Here is a 19,666-nt window from a genome sequence, read left to right as displayed (position 1 = left end):
TTTTAGTTTGAGTCAAGCAGGTCTTCGGTTGCCAAGTACTCTAGTTTGGACCAAGTGATAGGTATGCCTACCATGTCAAAAGTCAGTTATCCCTGAGCAAAGAAGAGATAGTATAAGCCAAGTGAGCCAATTACTTTTGAGCATTCAAAAGCTGACGAAAAATATGCATATCAGTACAAACCGAGCATCAGGATATTCAAGTGTCGAGTAAACCAATTTTGACATTTATGTAATGGAATAAAAACTTATATAAACTATTTTTGGCTGACTTCTATACTTGATTTACATATTGTAGAGATAACTAAGAAGGTAATTACACTTTTTGTCAGAGGACATCAATCCCTATGAAGGTAGTGTAACAATAAGAAAAATGGAAGGAATAAAGGAGAAAAGGGATGAATCTAGATTGTTGATCTTGATCTAGAAGGTTCATCAATTATTTATTTAGAGAGGGAACCAAACCCTAAACCAATAGGATGTGATAAGGATGTGAGTAGAGATGAAGTGATAGAAAAGGAGGCTAAAAGAAAAAGAGATCAGATAGAGAAACCAAACAAAGTAGTGAAGGGTAGAACAAAATATATTTGATAAGGAGATCAAATAAATATTGGAAAGAGAATATCTATAGCCTAAAAACATAGTGCTAACTAAAAGATAAGGTATTGAGACATTCTATGTAGTGTGTCAAGGAAAATCTCTTAACAGAGTGGTCCTAACATGCCTATTCAAATATCCTAACAAAGTGCTTAATTAGTTGTAAGTTTAAATCCTTTGATCAAGCTAGAATAAATCAATCTTGTACACTCCTAACAAGATAGACCCCTCATAGGGTAGATCACCAGAAGTGATCAAACATTGTAACCTTAATAGGCACAATTTATTGCAACTATAGTAAAGATTTGTGGGTTTCATCTCCACCCATGTTTTACCTTCACCTTAGAGGGTTTATGGGTATCCAAATTTCTTGTGTTATGTGTGTAAATTTACTTTCATATTTATGGATGTGATGCACACTTAGATCTATTATAGTATAACAAGTACATGATTAGTGATCTAGATATGAGATGGGTAAATGGTGGATGAATTTGATTTAGTAGAAGAAGTTAAATATTTTATAGATCCTAATTCACCCCCCTCCCCTCTCAATATTTCACTTCCCAATAATACTTCCAACAATTGGTATCAGAGCTTAATTCTCTTAGAAGAAGTCTAACATCTTGAGAGTTAAGATCTTGGTGATGGATGCTTAAAAATTGGGAAAGATCATTGAGAATCAAAAACTTGCTCAAGATCCAGATCATACTATATAAACTTCAAGAAGAAAGACAGGATTTAAAGAGATCCTTAAAGAAAATAAAAGAGTTGGCTATTCAGAAAAATGATATACTTTATCTAAAAGAGGACACTAATTGACTATTCGACAATGGGAAGTCCAGTAAAGTTGATGTGGCTATAGTAAACCTACTAGAGAAGAACAACATTCTAAATAAAGAAATTAGAGGATTGAAGAGAGAACATGAAATCCAATCAATAAGGTTATGTGAAGTGACTGAAGAGAAAAACAAAGTTGAGGAAGAAAAATTCATGGAAAAAGAAGACAAGGGACAAATGGATACTAGACTTGATGAAAGAACATTTGATGTGCAGAAGCTCACAAACATTCAACTAGACATGATGAATCAGCTACTACTTACAAATTAGCAACTGAAGAGAAAGGATATGGAGATTGCGAATATGAGATCAAAAAATGATCAACTAAGAAATGAGTTAAGATTTGAGAAGGAACTAGTGGAAATGATGAAAAAACCTAATGAATATATAAGATACTTTGAAGAACTAATTGGATCACCAAGAACAACTACTAATACCTCTGGACTAGGATATTCAAAGCACCTATGATCCACTGAAGAAGGAGAGTCATCAAAGAGTGGAGAATAAGAACAACAAATCTACATGCCATCACTATGGGAAACTTGGATATAAAACCAATATCTATAGAAGCAAGAATGGTAAGAAAAATCCTAAGCCTAAATTTAATGGACACTATTTTAATTGCAAGAAAGAAGCGCACCAAGCACATAAATACAAGTCAAAGGCTAGCAATACAAAAGTTGCACCTAGAGTTTAAGGTTATTACTACAATTGTCAAAAATATGGACATAGAGCTCACGAATGTAGATCCAAAGAAAAATCCAATTGGGAAACCAAGAAGCAAGGGAATACATCCAAGCAAGGTAATTTCTACAACTAGTATTACAACACATGGTATAGTTTTCATTATTGTGGTGAGTATGGTCATATTTTAGAAAATTGTATCAAGACATATTTCAGAGGCAAAAACAAGAGTTGGTTGAATGAAATCTTTGTTTTCTTTAGTTGTCACAATATTGGATGTGTAAGAAAGAATTGTAAGACCTAAGCACTAGCACCAAGAAATTAACACATCAGAGGAAAAAGTAGAGTTGGTGATGGAAAAAGAAAGAAAGAGATGAATAAAACCTAGAGAAAGAAGGAAGTAGAAGGCATTAATGGAACCAGTGAAATTAAGCTTACCCAATCCAATGGATCAGGTGATCACACCATGTCAAACTAAGGAAAAAAATTATGTAAGGAATTGTATATTTGAATGTTACATTTTACATCAGTCCCTGACATAAGATATGTAAAAGTCCATAACTGCATAAATCAAGATGCATTGGGATAGACTTGTGGCAAGAATTGAGAAAAAGAAATTATATGCATAATAGATGTCGAGTATAAGTATTAATGTCTATAGTGACCGAGTATCACTATATGTACTGAGCTCCTATACAAACTGAGTTGATATAGAGATTGAGTAGTGGTCCCAACTGAGTAATGAAAGTAAGATATTTTGTTAAGACTAAAGGACAATTCTAATGCACCTAACCATGTACAAAGTACTTATTAAAAACCTATTTCGACCAACTAAAGGTATATGTCAAGTTTTGAAGTTCTTTTTTAATTCACCACGCGATTTCAAGCTCATATAGTGATGCAAAAGTGATCAAAAGAGAGATTTTTTCTACAACATGTCATCATCAAATTACAAAGGGAAGTAAATAAGGCTTGTGAACTATGTTGAGCTATTTTGTGAAACTATTGAATTTGTTTGAAAATGCCATCGTTTGCAGCTAGCACTAGATAGAAATGCACATATTATAAGGAATGATCAAGGCCCCCTAGTAAAATTTAGGGCATAGCTTAATATTGCATTGACTGAAGATGCATCAGGAGCTTCATCGTTGATTCCTCCCAAATTCATTACAATGCATGGCATTCGTTCATGCTACATGTGCAAGACAGGGGAGATTGGGGATTTTGAACTTAGAAATGCATATGATAGATTGTGTGTAAATGGAGTGTTGTAGGTTGAGAATAAGGTTGTTGCCCAAAAAGGGCTTACTCATGCCCTAGCTTTCCCCAAAGTCTTTAGAGTTGAATGGATCAAAATTGTTTTAAGTAGGGTGTTGATCTCAGATTAGTTTTGACAATTAAATGTCAACACACTTAAGATATTTACTAAGTTCATGCCGAGTATAATGTGTATAGATGTCAAGTTGCAATGAATTTTGAGTCACTCATGTGCCAAGTGAACAGTTAATGCCAACCAAGATAGAATTATAGTAAGTGTCGAGCATCAGTATTATCGAGTGTCGAGTAACACAGAATGGACCTAATTGTTTGTGATGGCACAAACAACTATGTAAACCATTTTTATGTTGACTTATGGATAGATCTAAAAGCTTTGAAGATAAGATCAAATCTATTTGGTTTTCCTATGCAATCAATATGCAAGCAATTAGAAAATGGAAGGAATTAAGTGGGAAAATGAATGAATCTCAATCGTAGCTTCATACCTAACCCTAAGCCACCACAGTCTTTTTAAGGTAGATGAAGCCCCATAATTTAATATGTGTGTGTGTGTGCGAGGAAGTAATGCAAGAAAAGAATTGAAGGAAGTGTAAGGGGTGAATTGATCAAAAAGCATTCAAGGTGACTTGGAAGTGTGAACTAATTGTAGAATCAGTTTGCAAAATAGAGGAAAAGCTATACAACATTGTTGTAATAGATCAAGAGGATCAAGATGGATAGAACTATGATCTAAAATCAGCAAGGCAAAGTTGTAAGTTATCAAATCAAACATTCTACTAGTACTTTCTAACAACTATATTAGTAGGGTGAAATCCTTTCAACTAAGGTTGATTTAATAGTCATTGTAAAATCCTTGAAGGTGTGACATTCCAAGTGAGTGTTTTAAAGTCCTTTAGCCAGGAACACTTCTAACAGGGTGTTAAAATCCTTTAATAGGGTAGGATCTAACAATCCTTTATAAGCCTTTAATAGGGCAGGCCTTTCATAGGGCAGACCATGAAAATGGTCAAACTATGTAACCTTAACATATGACACTTTATTGTTGTAATAGTGAAGAATTGTGGGTGTCATCCCCACCCCAATTTTACCTTCTTATTTGGAGGGTTTCTAGGTAATCATATCTGGTGTCAAGTGTGTGTATCATTATATGTTTGATCCATTTGCTTTACATTTCATTTCAGTTTTTGCATGCATCTAATGAATGGTAAAAATTGGTTTAAGTATTAAAGTTTGAACTTCTGATTCACACCCCCCCCAGAAGTATATATTGCCTATTTGTGTTTCCAACAATTGGTATCAGAGTTGAGTTCTCATCAAGAGAAGCCTTACAGCTTGGAGAAAATATCTTGAATTGGAAGTTTACAAGTTGGGAAAGACCATTAAAATTCAAGAGATTGAGATACATCTCATACTACAGCAACTGAATGAACCCATAGATACTTTGAGGAGTTCATTGAAGAGAAGAAAATAGATTGCTATAGTAGAAAATGACACACAATACAAAGAGATTGACACCACAAAGTTATTTTCAGATGGTAACTCTTGTGAATTCGATGTAGTAATTGCAGATCTCATGGAAAAGAATAAACCACAAGCTAAAGAGGTCATAAATTTCAAGATGGAACAAGAATCACAAGCTATACTTCTATGTGAGGTGACTAAACAAAAGAAGAAAGCTGTAGAAGACAAGGCCATGATTGAAGAAGAAAAAAGAGTTTTGGCAAATAGATTGGAGGAAAAATCAGCAAAGCTATCCAAGATCTCAAACACGCAATTGGACACCCTAAGCTAAATGATAGATGCTCATCATGAGTTGAATGTTAAGTACATTGAGATAACTACATTAAAGTTGCAAAATGAATAGGTGCAGAATGACCTGAAAAAGAGAAAAGAAGTTTGTTGAAAGTTTCAACAAGCTAAATGAAGCCATCAAGTACTTTGAGCAACTACTGAAATCCCCTAGATCCTATAAATACACATTAGGATTGGGCTACATAAGCACTGAAGAAGGAGAACCATCCAAAGTTTCTGAGGAAAGGAACAATAAAGGTAAGAACTCTAAACCTACTTGTCATCTTTGTGGTAAGAAAGGACATATAACCAATGTTTTTAGGAGCAAGAATACTAGTCAGAATGTTAAGCCTAAGAACATGACTCATTGTCACAAGTGCAACAAACAAGGTCATCAAGCACATGAATGTAGAACCAGAACCATGCATGCACCAAAATTTGAAGGACACTGCTACAATTGTCAGAAGTTTGGACACAGAACCTTTGAATGCAGATCCAAATCTACATGGTCATCAAGGAAGCCAACAAAGGTAAGAAGCTATGAAAACTCCTATAACTAGGATTAAGATACAAGACATAGTTGTCATTATTATCAAAAGTATGTACACATCCCTGAGAATTGCATAAGAACACACTTTAGTGGTAACTACAATAGATGGTTGAGTCAAACTACATGCTTTAGCTATTTAAAGACTAGTCATATCAGCAAGCATTGCCCAACAAGGTCAAAGGCAACCAATTTAGAGTTCAACAAAGGAAAAGGAAAGGTAGATGTTGAACACACTGAAGGAGAGATGAACAAAACATGGAAGAAGGAAGATGGATGCAACACATCAAATGAAGGGATCACTTCACTTGATAGGTCAAGTGGTCACATATCATCAAATTAAGGTAAAAGGAGGTATGTGGGGTTGATATTTAAAATATTTTATCTTACATCAGTTCCAAAAGAAGTTAGTACTAAAAAAGATATATTAGCATGAAGAAAGATGCAAGATAATAAGGAAAATCCAAGGTCAAATCTTTAAGTTTTTACTTTTCTGCCAAGTGAAAAGTTTTCTTCAATTGCCAAGTAAAATACTAGTGTGTGCCGAGCTATTAGTCAAAGTCAATTGAAGCCAAGTTAGTAGTCACTGTCGAGTGAGAGAAATTTCTATAGGTGCTAAGTAAAGGTAATTCTAATAGCTACCAAGTGATGGTAAAATAAATGGATGCTGAGTAAAATAGAAATTGTATTGAAGTCGAGTTTATAGTTGTACATGTACCATGCAATAAATGCTATATTTTGAAAATCTATGAGGTTAAATTTCACATATTTTTCATCACTACAAACACAAAGCAAGAGCGAGTAGAGAAAAGAAGTGATTCACGAGCAAGATTGGAGCATCTGCACGAATCATAGTGAAGATCAAGCATCAATTCATCGATTTCAAAGGTGTTCTTCATCTAACGAGCTACGCAGTTTCATATTTGTTAAAACCCTAGCTTGCATAATGGCCTCGAGTTCAAATAATTTAAAGAAGAAAGAAATGTTCAACATTCAATTAGTTAGCAATGAGGTCAAATAACCAAATTTCAAGGCTATACCAGAAGTTGCTTATAAAAATGACCCAGCAGGCGCATTATCTGTCATTCTGCCTAAGGTTGTAATGGTCCAAGATGTGAGAAAGTGTTATAATTATAAGGTGGGGGGTATTGGAGACATGGAAATCAAACAATCATACAACAAATTATGTGAAAATGGGGTATTGAAGGAGGAATTTAAAATTGTAGAGATGAAGGGCTTAATCCATGCCCTAGATTTCCCAATAGTTTTCAGAACTAAATGGATCAAAATTGTTCTAAGCAGAATACATGATTGATTTCTATGGTTAGAAGGAGGACCCACTCAAATTTCAAAGAGAATTGTACATAGGGTTACTAGATACCCAACCCTAGATAGGCCCAAGACATTAAGAAGCAATTATAAAGAGGTAATTGAGTGAAATACAGGAGCTAAGTGGAACAAGCGTGGAATGACTATTGACACTATCAAAGATCCACTTCTTGACTTTGCCATTAGAGTCATATCACATAAATTATATTAGTCTAGTAGACTAAATAGTGTTCCATGTATAACAGTTGATGTAGTCTATAAGATTGTCAAGAAAGATCATACCTATGATCTTACAGAACTCCAGTTGCAGTAGATAAGGGAAAACCTAGAAGCAATAAGGAAATCAAAGAGTGCTCAATGTAAGTTTGGATCAATATTTGTATGTATATTTTTCTATGTATAGAATGAGCTCCCATGTTTTGAAAAAATAGGATGGAAGACCAATAGGTCAGTTGTAGTTCAAATTAATGAGTATATTGAACAAATGGGAGAAAATTTTGAATCCATAATGACAATTTATTTTGAAGACTTCAAGATGTTCATGAAATAGAGGTTGAGGATTCCTATTTCTCTAGTAGAGCAACATTACAATGATATTTTTTTCCTTGTAGACATTGACTGCACTTTCATCTAGGTTGTTGTACCTAGAGTTAGATGGTTAAGGTCTCTAGGATATGAAATTAATATTGATGAAGCCTCGGCTGCTATCATTGCACTACTTGCAGAAGAAGTTGATAAGACTGCCAAAAATTTTGGTAATTATGATGTTTTAAAGTCAAAGGTTGAGATGGAATTGAAGACAACCTCAACTTTGAAAAAGAAAGACAAAATGGTGAGAAAACTAAAAGCTAAGTTTGGGGAAGGTGTAGGAGATAATGATGAGGAAGATGATGAAGAAGATGAAGAGGAAGAAGAGGTACAAGGTCAAGAACCTCTTTCTTTCACCCAAGGCATGGGTGAAGATCAGGAAGAAGAAGGTGTCAAGGGAGAAGATATTGAGGAAGCATCAACAAAGCCACAACCAAAGAAAAGAAAAGCCAAGACATAGCCTATTGCACAACTAAAGGCAAAGAAGACTGCAAAACCAAGTGCAACAAAGCCTACAGCTCTAGCAACAAGAGACACTACAAGGAAAACTACTTAAAAAGCCAAGGAGCAAGAAAAAGAGAAAACTAAGCCTACTAAGTAGACTAGTCCAGTGCAAAAGAAATCAAGAAGAAAATACAGACCACAACCAGAGATAGATGATGAGAAGACAGAGTCTGAGGACACAAGTCAGTTTAGAATGGTAAGTCATGCTCCCAAATTTGATCTTGAAAACATTTGTGATAATGTTAGAGATAATGCAGATTTGACAGGATTGAAGAATATTAAATTTGGAAAACTTAGTAGAGAAGACTAGAATATGATAGAAGAGTCAGTATATGCCATGATGGAAAAATTCAAGAACACTCCTCTTGAATTTGATAATACAATGCCAAAGGAATTGTATACAATATTTGAGAATAAGTGGCATTATTGCCTAAACATGGAAAATGAAATAAGAGAATCAACATTAGCAAAAGTGATGCCAGAGTTTTCAAAGGGACAAATAACTAAGGCCAATAAGAAATATGGAAGCAGATTTGCGCCAAAGTATAGGGCATTCAACATTTTGCAGAACATAATTAAGGATGTTGTAAAGAAATCCACACAAATGTGGAAATTGATATATGGCCTAACCACAATCAAAGTAGGAGAAATGGGTCCCTTTGAGGGAAGAAACAATGAGGAAGATGGTGAGGACAAGGAAGAAGAAATAGAAAAAGAAAAAGGAGACACAACAAAAGAAAGATGAGATAGAAATAGTTGATGAGCAACAAATAGAATAGAGTATGGAAGACTCACAATTGCCAGCCATGAGCCCTCCATATGACACAAACACACCCACAGATACTATAATAGTGAAAGATGTTCCTAATAACTAACCTCAAAACATTAATCTATTAACTACAGAGGATCTAAAAAAGCTACTTGACCAATCCACATTACAAGCAAGATTATGTGAAAATCTTGTATTGTCCAGTGTAGATAAAATTCAAAAGGCAGTAGCTGATATAACAAGGGAAAAGGTGAACCCACAAGAACCACCTTCTACCATCCCTACATCTACTAGTGCTCAACCAATAATACAACCAGAGGAAAAATCTACAAAGGTTAACACTACTGCAAAAGTTGATGTAGTTGATACAACTCAGACTGCAGAAGTAAAGGAGCCTACAAAAGAATAAGCAGGAAAGACAGATATTTCTTTACCTAATGCACAAACACAAGGTGCACCACAATTAATTGTAATTGATCAAGGCAGATATGATGAAGAGAAGAAGCAATAAGCCATGAAGCCATATAGACATTGGTAAACTTACCAACATCGGGCACTCCTACTAAAGTCCTTCAAAGGCCGAGCACTGATGCAATACCATTGCAAATTTTAGCATCGGGCTCCAGCTCAACAAAGGTTGCTAAGTTATTTCACTATGGTGATGCACTTTTAGACAAAGAAACAGTGATACCCAAATATGATTATGCAACCATGACATTAGAACATATCAATATAATGCAAGAAGCATTGAAGAGAAAGAAGAATCAAGAAATACTCAAGAAAGAGTATCAAAACCTAATGAATCTAAACCTATATTAGAAAAACTATCAAAAATTATTGAATAGGTGACTAACGAAGACCAGGATACTAATGCTAAACTTATGGAATAATTTGAAAAGAAATTTCAAGGAAAAGTCAGTGAGAAAATATTTGGTGAAATAGCACTATCACAAGTTCAATTGGCTACCAAAATTGAGAAAGTGAAGAAAGTACTTGAGAACATTTTCTCATTGTACACAAAATTATGTGATCCCACACTCTTCACACAAGAAATGAGCCATAGAATTCTGAACCTGGAAAGAAACTTGAAGATCTCAGGTATGTAACTACCCCAAAATCTAGCTCAAAGTGAGAAGAATTTTAATTTTGTGCTTCATACACAAAATCAACTAGTTGTGTTAACAATAGAAGAGGCTAACATAAGAGCCAAGTTGATTAATATACAAGCCTCCCTTACCCCTCATATGGAAATACTCCAAAAGGAATTAGCATATGCAAAAATAGTATTAAAGAAAGATCCCAATCTTCCAACATTGGATGGATTAGTTCACCTTACAGCAAAGACAACCATCTAGATAAAGTCCTTAGATGTTGCATTAGACAATTGGGATGCTACTTTGAAGATTATAATGGAAGTCCACAAGAACTTTTTGGACAAATACACAATCAGTGTATAGACCCTTTGACATCAGTGTCAAAAAGGGGAAGAAAATATAAACAAATAAAGGGGGAGACAAATATGAAAGGGGGAGATAATAAAGAATAAAGACTGAGATAACCCAAAAAGGGGCAGAGAAAACAAAGGGGGAGAAAACAACAAAAGAATAGGCACAGTATATCAGATAGAAATAGAGTGTTAGTATTTTTGAAGACAGAGAGTATCAACATGAAGAAAATCTAATCAGAGAAGAGAAGAAATTTTGGATATAGAATGGGCACATTAACTCAAGGGGAGTTACAAAATTTTGAGCAAAATTTTGAGGTATATGAGTATATTACAGAGTTTTGAAAATTTTGAAGTTTTGTATATATGCCGAACTATGTACATAATATACTCAACGAGATTAGTTTTGTTAAGTGTTTTTGACACTCATGTCAAAGGGGGATATTGTTGATCTCATAATAGTTTTTGACAATTGAGTGTCAACACACTTAAGATATTTACTAAGTTTATGTTGTGCTAGTAACACATGCTAAGTATAATATGTATAGATGTCAAGTTGTAATGAGTGTCAAGTGAATAGTTAATGTTGAGCAAGATAGAATTATAGTAAGTGTCTAGCATCAATATTATCAAGTGTTGAGTAACACAAAATGGACCTAGTTGTTTGTGATGGCACAAACAACTATGTAAACTATTTTTATGCTGACTTATGGATAGATCTCAAAGCTTTGAAGATAAGATTGAATCTATTTGGTTTTCCTATGCAATCAACATGCAACCAATCAAAAAAATAGAAGGAATTAAGTGGGAAAATGAATGAATCTCAATCATAGATTCATACCTGACCCTAAGCCACCAAAGTCTTTTTAAGGAAGATGAAGCCCCATAATTCGATATGTGTGTGTATCCGAGGAAGTGATGCAAGAAAACAATTGAAGGAAGCATAAGGGGTGAATTGATTAGAAAGCATTCAAGGTGACTTGGAAGTGGGTAAGAATTGCAGAATCAGTTTACAGAATAGAGGAAAAGCTATACAACATTGTTATAACAGATCAAGAGGATCAAGATGGACAGAACTGTGATCTAATATCAACAAGGAAAAGTTGTAAGTTATTAGATCAAACATTCTACTGTTACTTTCTAACAATTGTATTAGCAAGGTGAAATCCTTTGGACTAAAGTTGATTTAACAGTCATTATAAAATCCTTTAACAAGGTGACATTCCAAGTGAGTGTTTTAAAGTCCTTTAGCCAGGTACACTTATAATAGGGTGTTAAAATCCTTTAACAAGGTAGGATCTAACAATCCTTTGTAAGCCTTTAATAGGGTAGACCTTTCATAGGGCGGAGCATGAAAATGGTCAAACTATGTAACCTTAACAGATGACACTTTATTGTTGCAGTAGTAAAAAATTGTGGGTGTCATCCCCACCCTAGTTTTATCTTCTCATTTGGACGGTTTCTAGGTAATCATATCTAGTTTCAAGTGTGTGTATGATTATATGTTTGATGTATTTTCTTTACATTTCATTTCAATTTTTTGCATGCATCTAATGAATGGTAAAATTTGGTTTAAGCATTAAAGTTTGAACTTCTAATTCACCCCCCCCCCACCCCCCCTCCCCCGCATCTCAAAAGTATACATTTTCCATTTGTATTTCCAACATAGGGTTCATGATATGAAATTATGGTTGGAAACTGGGCCAAAGAAAATCAATAAGGCAATAATTCATCATATTATAGGGTATCCTATCATAGATCAAGTGAAGGCCTTGTGTTTCTTAGTAAGGAATGTTATTGAAGGAAAAACCAAGGCCAAGTGGAGCAACTGAGGCATGCCTATAGATGACATTAAAGATCTTGTTATTGAATTTGTAATATGTGTGATTGCACATAAGTTCTATTAGCCGAGCTAACTAAATAGTGTACCATGATTGTGTTAGTGAATAATTTTTCCTTGACATAAGTGAGTTAAAATTTACAGAGAAAATACTAGATTAACACCATCTGATTGAGTTCTAATGAAATAATATGGGACTCTGTACTTAATATTGCTTTCCAATATTATTAGGTACATCTACCATAAGAAAGATGTTTGTTAATTTCTCTTTATGAGGGAATAGCTTCCCATGAGTATTTTTTAAAAGGTTATAACAATCAACTCATCAATATGAAGAGAATGTGCAGTTTGAAAAACCATTCAAATTTAATAACAACAATCATCCACATGATTATTTATTAAAATGAAATCTAGTCCTATGACTTTCACTTTCTTCCCTCAGTTTCTTATTACTTCAAAATAAGATCTTATTCACAATAAGTAAAGAGAACTTTCACAAGGAACCCATTTCCACAAGAAAATAATTCACAATTTGAACAAACAACAATATCTATGTGAAAAGCTCCAATCATAAAACTAGTAGAATTTTGTAGTCCTTATCACAAAAATCTTACTTAGAGTTCAAAAGAATAGATACTAATTAAAAATATTTTTGTCTCATATCTACTGAGATTTACCCCTTTCTTATAGTCATTTATTACATGTATATCCTTTTTAGGGAAAGATAAACCATGATCCAAAATTACCCCACCAGGAGTTAGTAGTTTTTAGTTACTTAACCATGCTAATTGCTAAAGCATAATAAAGTAAAGAAACTAAAATATTTAAATCTTTTCTAGCTAGGTGGCTCTAGGTGTCATAAGATCCTAAAATTTCTCCATAGCAGTAGTGACAAGTTTGCTTGATTTCCAGCTCTAGTATGTAGTAGTGAAGGCAGTGATAATAGATTGATGTGACATACCAAGATATATGACCTCTATTTCTAGACCTCTTTTTCCTTACCAAGTTCTCCAATCTTTACTTCATGCATTTCTAGGTGTTTATGATTAATTATTAGCATGTCTTCCACATGAGCTATGTTGGAGAAATCATGTTTTTTTCTCATCTTCTTTTCTTTTACCTCTAGGAACTTCTTTTGTAGATCTTTAACAATCTCTTCAATGGAAGTGATTGGATCTTTTCTCTCTTTGGTCACACTTAATGATGTCATCAATGTCATCAAGCCCATTAAGAAAATCTTTGATTTTGGAAATCCCTTGTGTGATAGCTTCATTCCTCCATTTCATGCATTCTTTGATCACATGGAGGGTTTTGTCATCCAACCCTATCATTGCCCATTTTGCAAGGAAATTTTGTAAACCATATTCTTGCACTTCATTCATCCATGAAACCTCTTTGACCTAGTTAGCCTTTTCTTTCTCATGAACATTGACATTTAATTATATCTTTCCAATCATGATGGCAGTTTCCTTTCAAGCTTTGTTTAGGAGATTTATCTTCTTTACTACTCATCCTAGACAAGTTGAATCCATTCTTTGAATGTTTTGGAAACTGCTTTTCTCCTTTGCAAATTGTCTAAATTTTTTTGGTTAACTGGAGACTTAATATCAATGATGGAAAACATCTCATTGAGCGGCCTTACTTTTGGATGTAGGATAGAATTGATGTACTGGCCCATATTGTTCATTATTTCTTTCATATCATGCTTTTTTAGCATCCTTCTAGACTCGGTCAAAAAATTTCTTGTTGGAGACTTCGAATATATTCATATCAACTACCCTTCTCCCTTTTCACATGGAAATCTTGAGGCATTATCTCATCCTCATCTTTATCCTGAGATGGTTAAGGCAATCTCTACCAACCAATGCCTTGTATCTTTATCAAGATCCAACCTAGATTCAATTTTTTGCTTTCTTGGCTTTGGATGATTTACCTAGGCATCTTCTCACTAACTCATCGATGGGCAAGGATAATGGCACTATGCTTCTCTTCTTCACAACTGAGGTCTCTAACCATTTTGGTGCTATGGGATTATTTTAAGCCATAGTGAAACTATTTGTAAAGGAAAGGGCATCCATGGGATACTCTCATCTTCAACTAAGATTTGTTGACTTCCTACTAGGCTTGAAATATTGTTATTAAGGGTCAGTTCTATTTTAGGTTCAAATTCAAGGGAAACCAACTCTATCAAGTCTTCTCCTCCTTTAAGACTTTGTCCACTCTTTTTCTTTTGGTTGCTTGAGCAGGTTGTTCTTTTGATAAGTACTTGAACTTTGGGAATGGTAGATTCAGCTTCAAGTTCATGTTTACTTGGAATAGAATCATTTACACCATGGTCTAAGGAAATGATTGGTTTTTTAGGGAACTTCTTTTCTTTAGACTTTGAACATTTCTTTGATGATTTGATGATAGTTTCTTGGTCTTTCTTCTTGTTAATCCATTCCTCTATTCTTCTAAGAACATCTGATATTTGGGAATGCAGATCATCTTCCTTCCTCTCACTCCAGTCTAATTTAGGAGTTGGGAAACATTCAATTTGTTCAATATACAAGGGGTCTATTACCTCCTATTTTCATCATCTTTCACTCCGCCAATTTCTAGGTTGATTTTGAAGGTTTTCACTTGATCTAAGGTCATTCTTGACCATAACCCTTTTATGACATCTGATTCATCAGATCAATTGGCCCAATAATCTTTTCAATAAGGGATATGCATGAAAGTGAATACAACCTTGAGATTCTCTTTAGCAAATCTTCCATAGTCAAAACCTTTCCTAGAGACATAAGGTTTGAGACAAAGGTTACACATTTCCAGCTTTACCATCATAACGTGTTTGAGACTTGGGAATCTATAATGACCTAGTTCTATAGGGAAGAGTATTACAGACATCTTCTTAGTGCTCTTAGAAAAATTTTCAAAAGTGATCAGTTGCCCACATATCTCCAATAAAACAACATTGTCTAAACAATAATGAGGTAGCAAGAGGGGTTCACCATCAGAGGCATCAACTCTGAGATAAGTAAACCTAGGAAACTGGATGTAATAGAAACCATAGGTTTCAATTGCTTGAATGGATTCTTCTGAAAGTATGCAATTTTAATTTCCCAAGAGTTCAAATAGCAACCTTCCCAAAAACACATCATTGATCCTCCTAAATTCTTGAGAGTTATTTCTAGATTTTAAGTGTTTATAGTATTGATATATTGTCATATATTTCATCCATGGTTTGTGAGGAAGACCTTCCCAATCTTTCAAAATAGCTAGAATGTAAATAAGGAAAGATGACATGAAGAAGGGGACAAAGTTAGCTAAACACAGAAGCCCTTTATGCAACATCTCTACTATTAAGTCATCCCAATCAAAAAATTTCTCACCCCTACAATTTTTTGGATGAAGAAGTACATCCAATCCTCCCAATGGAAAGCATGCTTGTTTCCTTTTACTTTATTCAAGAAGAAAACTATATTAGCAATTTCTTTAATAAAATCCTCAATAGTCTACAGCTTAGGCAACCTTGATCCTCATGACACTATTTTTAAGAGCCAACTTTGCACCACTTTGAGTTATAATATTTCTTATTCTTCTCTACAATCACTCTGCTTCTTCAAAAGTCCAAGGCTCATAAGGCTCCTTGTGGGAAATTTTTGGAGTTGACACAATAGTTACCCTATCATTCCTTGCCAAGACTTCTTTTGAAACCTTCTTTATGCACCTACTCTGAGGATCATAGTGATTCACACATTCTATTATTAACTTAGGACATCCCATAGTAGGTGGAAAAGTTGTAGCTTCTAACAACCCACTACTGACCGATTTCTGAGCTATGGTTCCATTTTGGGCACTTTTGGTTATTTCTACCATCTTTGTTAGGTTTACATTTACTAGGAATTTATCTCAAATTTCTAGTAGGTAGCTCAACAAATAGGCTTTTTCAGGTTTTGGGAGCTTTGGTCGTAATAGGGTCAATTTTTATTTGAAAAAGGAAGAATGAACCACTAAAAATAACAAGTTGAAATTCTTAAAGAGAAACCAAAAATGGAAAGGGAAAAGAGGTTTCCTTGTACTCACCAATTTTGCAATTCTAAATTACTCCTACTTATTCCTTACCAGCTTATCACTCTAGACTCTAGAATAGAAAGGTAAGACACTAGGCAAGAAAATGAGTACGTAAGGTGCAAGTTCTGAGAAAGATCATGAACAGATATGGTAATGTGAAACCATTTATACACCCATGAGAAGATTTATTTGACAAGACATTTTAGTCTTTTTAGTTAATTTCTCCCATCAAATTAGCATATGATCTCACACTTGAGTGACGTCAATTAGCCATCACATTTTCTTGAATAATGACTCATACTTTGACATGTGCCTTCCATCTACAATTACTATCATGCTTTCAACATCCAATCCTAGCATGGTGTATGGCTTCCAGAACTTCGCACTTAAATATTTTTAGAAGAACCCTTGCAAAGAAAATGAGGTAAAAACTTGTTAGAAAGTGGGAAGCCAAAGTTGAACCTGAAACTTAAGGTAACAACTTCAACTTCTTTAGCTAAAGTGGGAAGTCAAAGTTGAACCTGAAGTCAAAGTTGAACCTGAGGCTTAGAATAAAGAAGTTGTATCTTTTAAGCCCTCCCACATAGATTCAACTTGAGCTTGAACTTGTACCGAGCAACGCTAGTTCAACTTCAACTTCAACTTAACAAAAATAAGACACAAAATAAGAAGGGTAATTATGAGTGTAACAATCATCTCCAACTAGGGACTAAGACTGTGAAGGATCAAGAATGAACTTAGGGTCACTGGTTTTACTAACTAGACATGAACTGACTTACAAGAAGGGGGACTCAAAATAAGGACCAAAAAGAAAGAAAAGTGGGAAAAAATAAGGGAAAATGGGTATGTACAATGTGAAAATATAAGAACTTAAAGTTGACACAACTTTAGGTCCTTCCCATTGTAGGATAGGGGTACATCATCTCCATTGATATACTTCATCCTAAATGCATTATACCCTATTTCCTAGAAAATCACAAAAGATCCTTTCCATAGGCTTTCAAACTTGTTGTGAGCTCCTTTGGGTTCCCTTCTTCTATCTCATAGCAATACTTTATCCCCTTTCATGAATTTTCTAAGCTGTCCTCTTCTATCAAAAATATTTTTCTCTATCTTTCTACTTTGTGATATGGTCTACTAAATCCCTTCTTTCCTCTTCAATTTTTCAGGAGCTATAGAATTCCTTTTTCAAGAGGGTTAGTAAAAACTTCATCTTCAATTACCTTTTCCAACTTTTGGGGAACTAGTTCAAGGGGAAGTAATAGTTGCACCTCTACTCCATGAACCAATTCAAAAGGGGTCATTCCAATGGCTCTTTTAGGAGAGGTTATATCTACCCACAATGCTTCATAAAGTTTCTTGTGTTAATCTCTTTCTTTCTCATCAACTAGCTTTATTATGATATTAATCATTTTTTTATTCATGGACTCCACTTGCCCATCACCTTGGGGAAAATAATTTGATGAATGTGACAAGAGAATATCATTATCATAAGAAAAAAGTTGAATATCTCAAGATAAGAAATTTTTGGCATTGTATGCCACTATCATAATGAGGACTCCAAAATGAGTCAAGATGTTCTTGGTTAAGAATTTACATAGCACCTGCAATGTCATTTCTTTCACTGACACTTCCTCCACCCACTTGATAAAATAGTCTATGACAATTATATGTATGTGATTATGACCACCACTCAAATTTGGGTTAATGGGACCGATGAAGTCCAATCCAAATTGTTGAAAAGGTTCTTCGATGATTATTGGTTTTTATGGAAGAGTAGCTAGATGTGGCTTCTCAATAAATAATTTACATTTTTCATAGTTTTTTACCCACCTATAAGAAGACCTAAAATTACTTGGCTAGTAGTGACCATTCCTTAGAATTTTGAAAATTGTCACTGTGGAAGAGAAATACCCACCGCATGCTTCATTGTGGAAAGTTTGGAGTAGTCTTTCTTGTTGATCTATGTTAATACACCTAAGGAATATCCCATCTAACCCTTTCTTATATAGAATATCATCAACAATCACAAACTTAGCTAATCTTAGCTATAGGCTTCTCTGGTCTTTCCCTTTTAAGTGCTCTAGGCACTGTCCATCAGTCAAAAAGTATGCAATATCTAAAAACCACTCATCTTTCAAACCTACAAATAGGCAATTAGGATAAGGTTCTTCTTCTTTATTATCTGTCATCAGCTGTCAAATTCCTTTCCCTCGAACCAATTGGGTAGGTTTAATATCAAGATCAAACCCAAGCACCTTAGCTACCCATGTTGTTATGTTGTTTATAGCTACATCATATTGTGTAAGGATACATTTGGTAGCCGCATTAGGGACACAACCCACTGAGTGTGAATCAAGGATGTAATACCAAAATTATTTCATAGCTTTAACAATGGTGAAGGCTTTCTTTTTTGTGGGAGAATAGCACAGCTAAGGGGAACATTCATGAAGGAGATTGGAATTTCTTTGTCCTTCTCATTCTTCTGAAGAAGAATGCAAGACATGGTGTGTTCAGATGCATAGTAGCACATCACAAAATATTGCTTGAAATTAAGATGGATTAGGAAAGGCACTTTAGATATGGCTTCCTTAGAAGCTTTGAATGACTTGACTGCTAGGTCAACCCACTCAAAACTCTTCTTTTCACTCAAAAGCTTGGCCATCAGTTTTGTTGTCTCAACAAAATCAAGGACAAATTTTTTGAGAAAAATTATCTAACCAAAGAAAGATCTGATGTCATTATGGTTAACTAGGAGGCATAGTTGTTGTATTGCCTTTACTCTCTCTAGATCGATCTTTATCCCTTGTTTCAATACTACATGACCCAATAATTTTTAGGACTTTTTAGGATTCAAGGACAGCCCATGTTCTTTGCATCTTTGTAGCACTTCTCTTAGCTCTTTTAAATGCTTCTTCCACCTTTTCAAAAATATGGTCATATCATCAAGATATATGGCAATGGTTTTATTCAAGAGATGCCCAAAAATTGAATCCATCGCATGTTAAAAATTTGCACTAGCATTTATTAGTCCAAAAGGCATCCTTCGGTAGGCAAAAGTACCCCAAGGAATTTTGAATGTTGTCATGTGTTGATCTTCTTCAGTAGCCCCTATCTGATTCTACCCAGAGAAACTATCAAGAAAAGACATCATTTCTAAGGTTGCGACTATCTAGAGTATTTGATCCTTTGTGGGTAGGGAAAAGTTTTCTTTCAAGCTCAATTGATTAAGGTTTCTAAAGTCCACAAATCCTAATCTCCTATTCTTTTTTCTCATAGGCACAATATTAGCCACCCAAGTGGACTAATGTATTGGGAAGATAATACAAGCCTTAAGCATTTTATCAATCTCTTTAAAGATAGTATCTAACACCTTCGAATTGTAAGTTCTCAATTTTTGTCTGA

The sequence above is a fragment of the Cupressus sempervirens genome, chromosome 11 (genome assembly GCF_028749045.1).
Source record: "Cupressus sempervirens isolate cs-2001-9-10 chromosome 11, ASM2874904v1, whole genome shotgun sequence".
NCBI classification, from domain to species: Eukaryota; Viridiplantae; Streptophyta; class Pinopsida; order Cupressales; family Cupressaceae; genus Cupressus; species Cupressus sempervirens.
Note: the sequence above shows the minus strand (reverse complement) of the source record.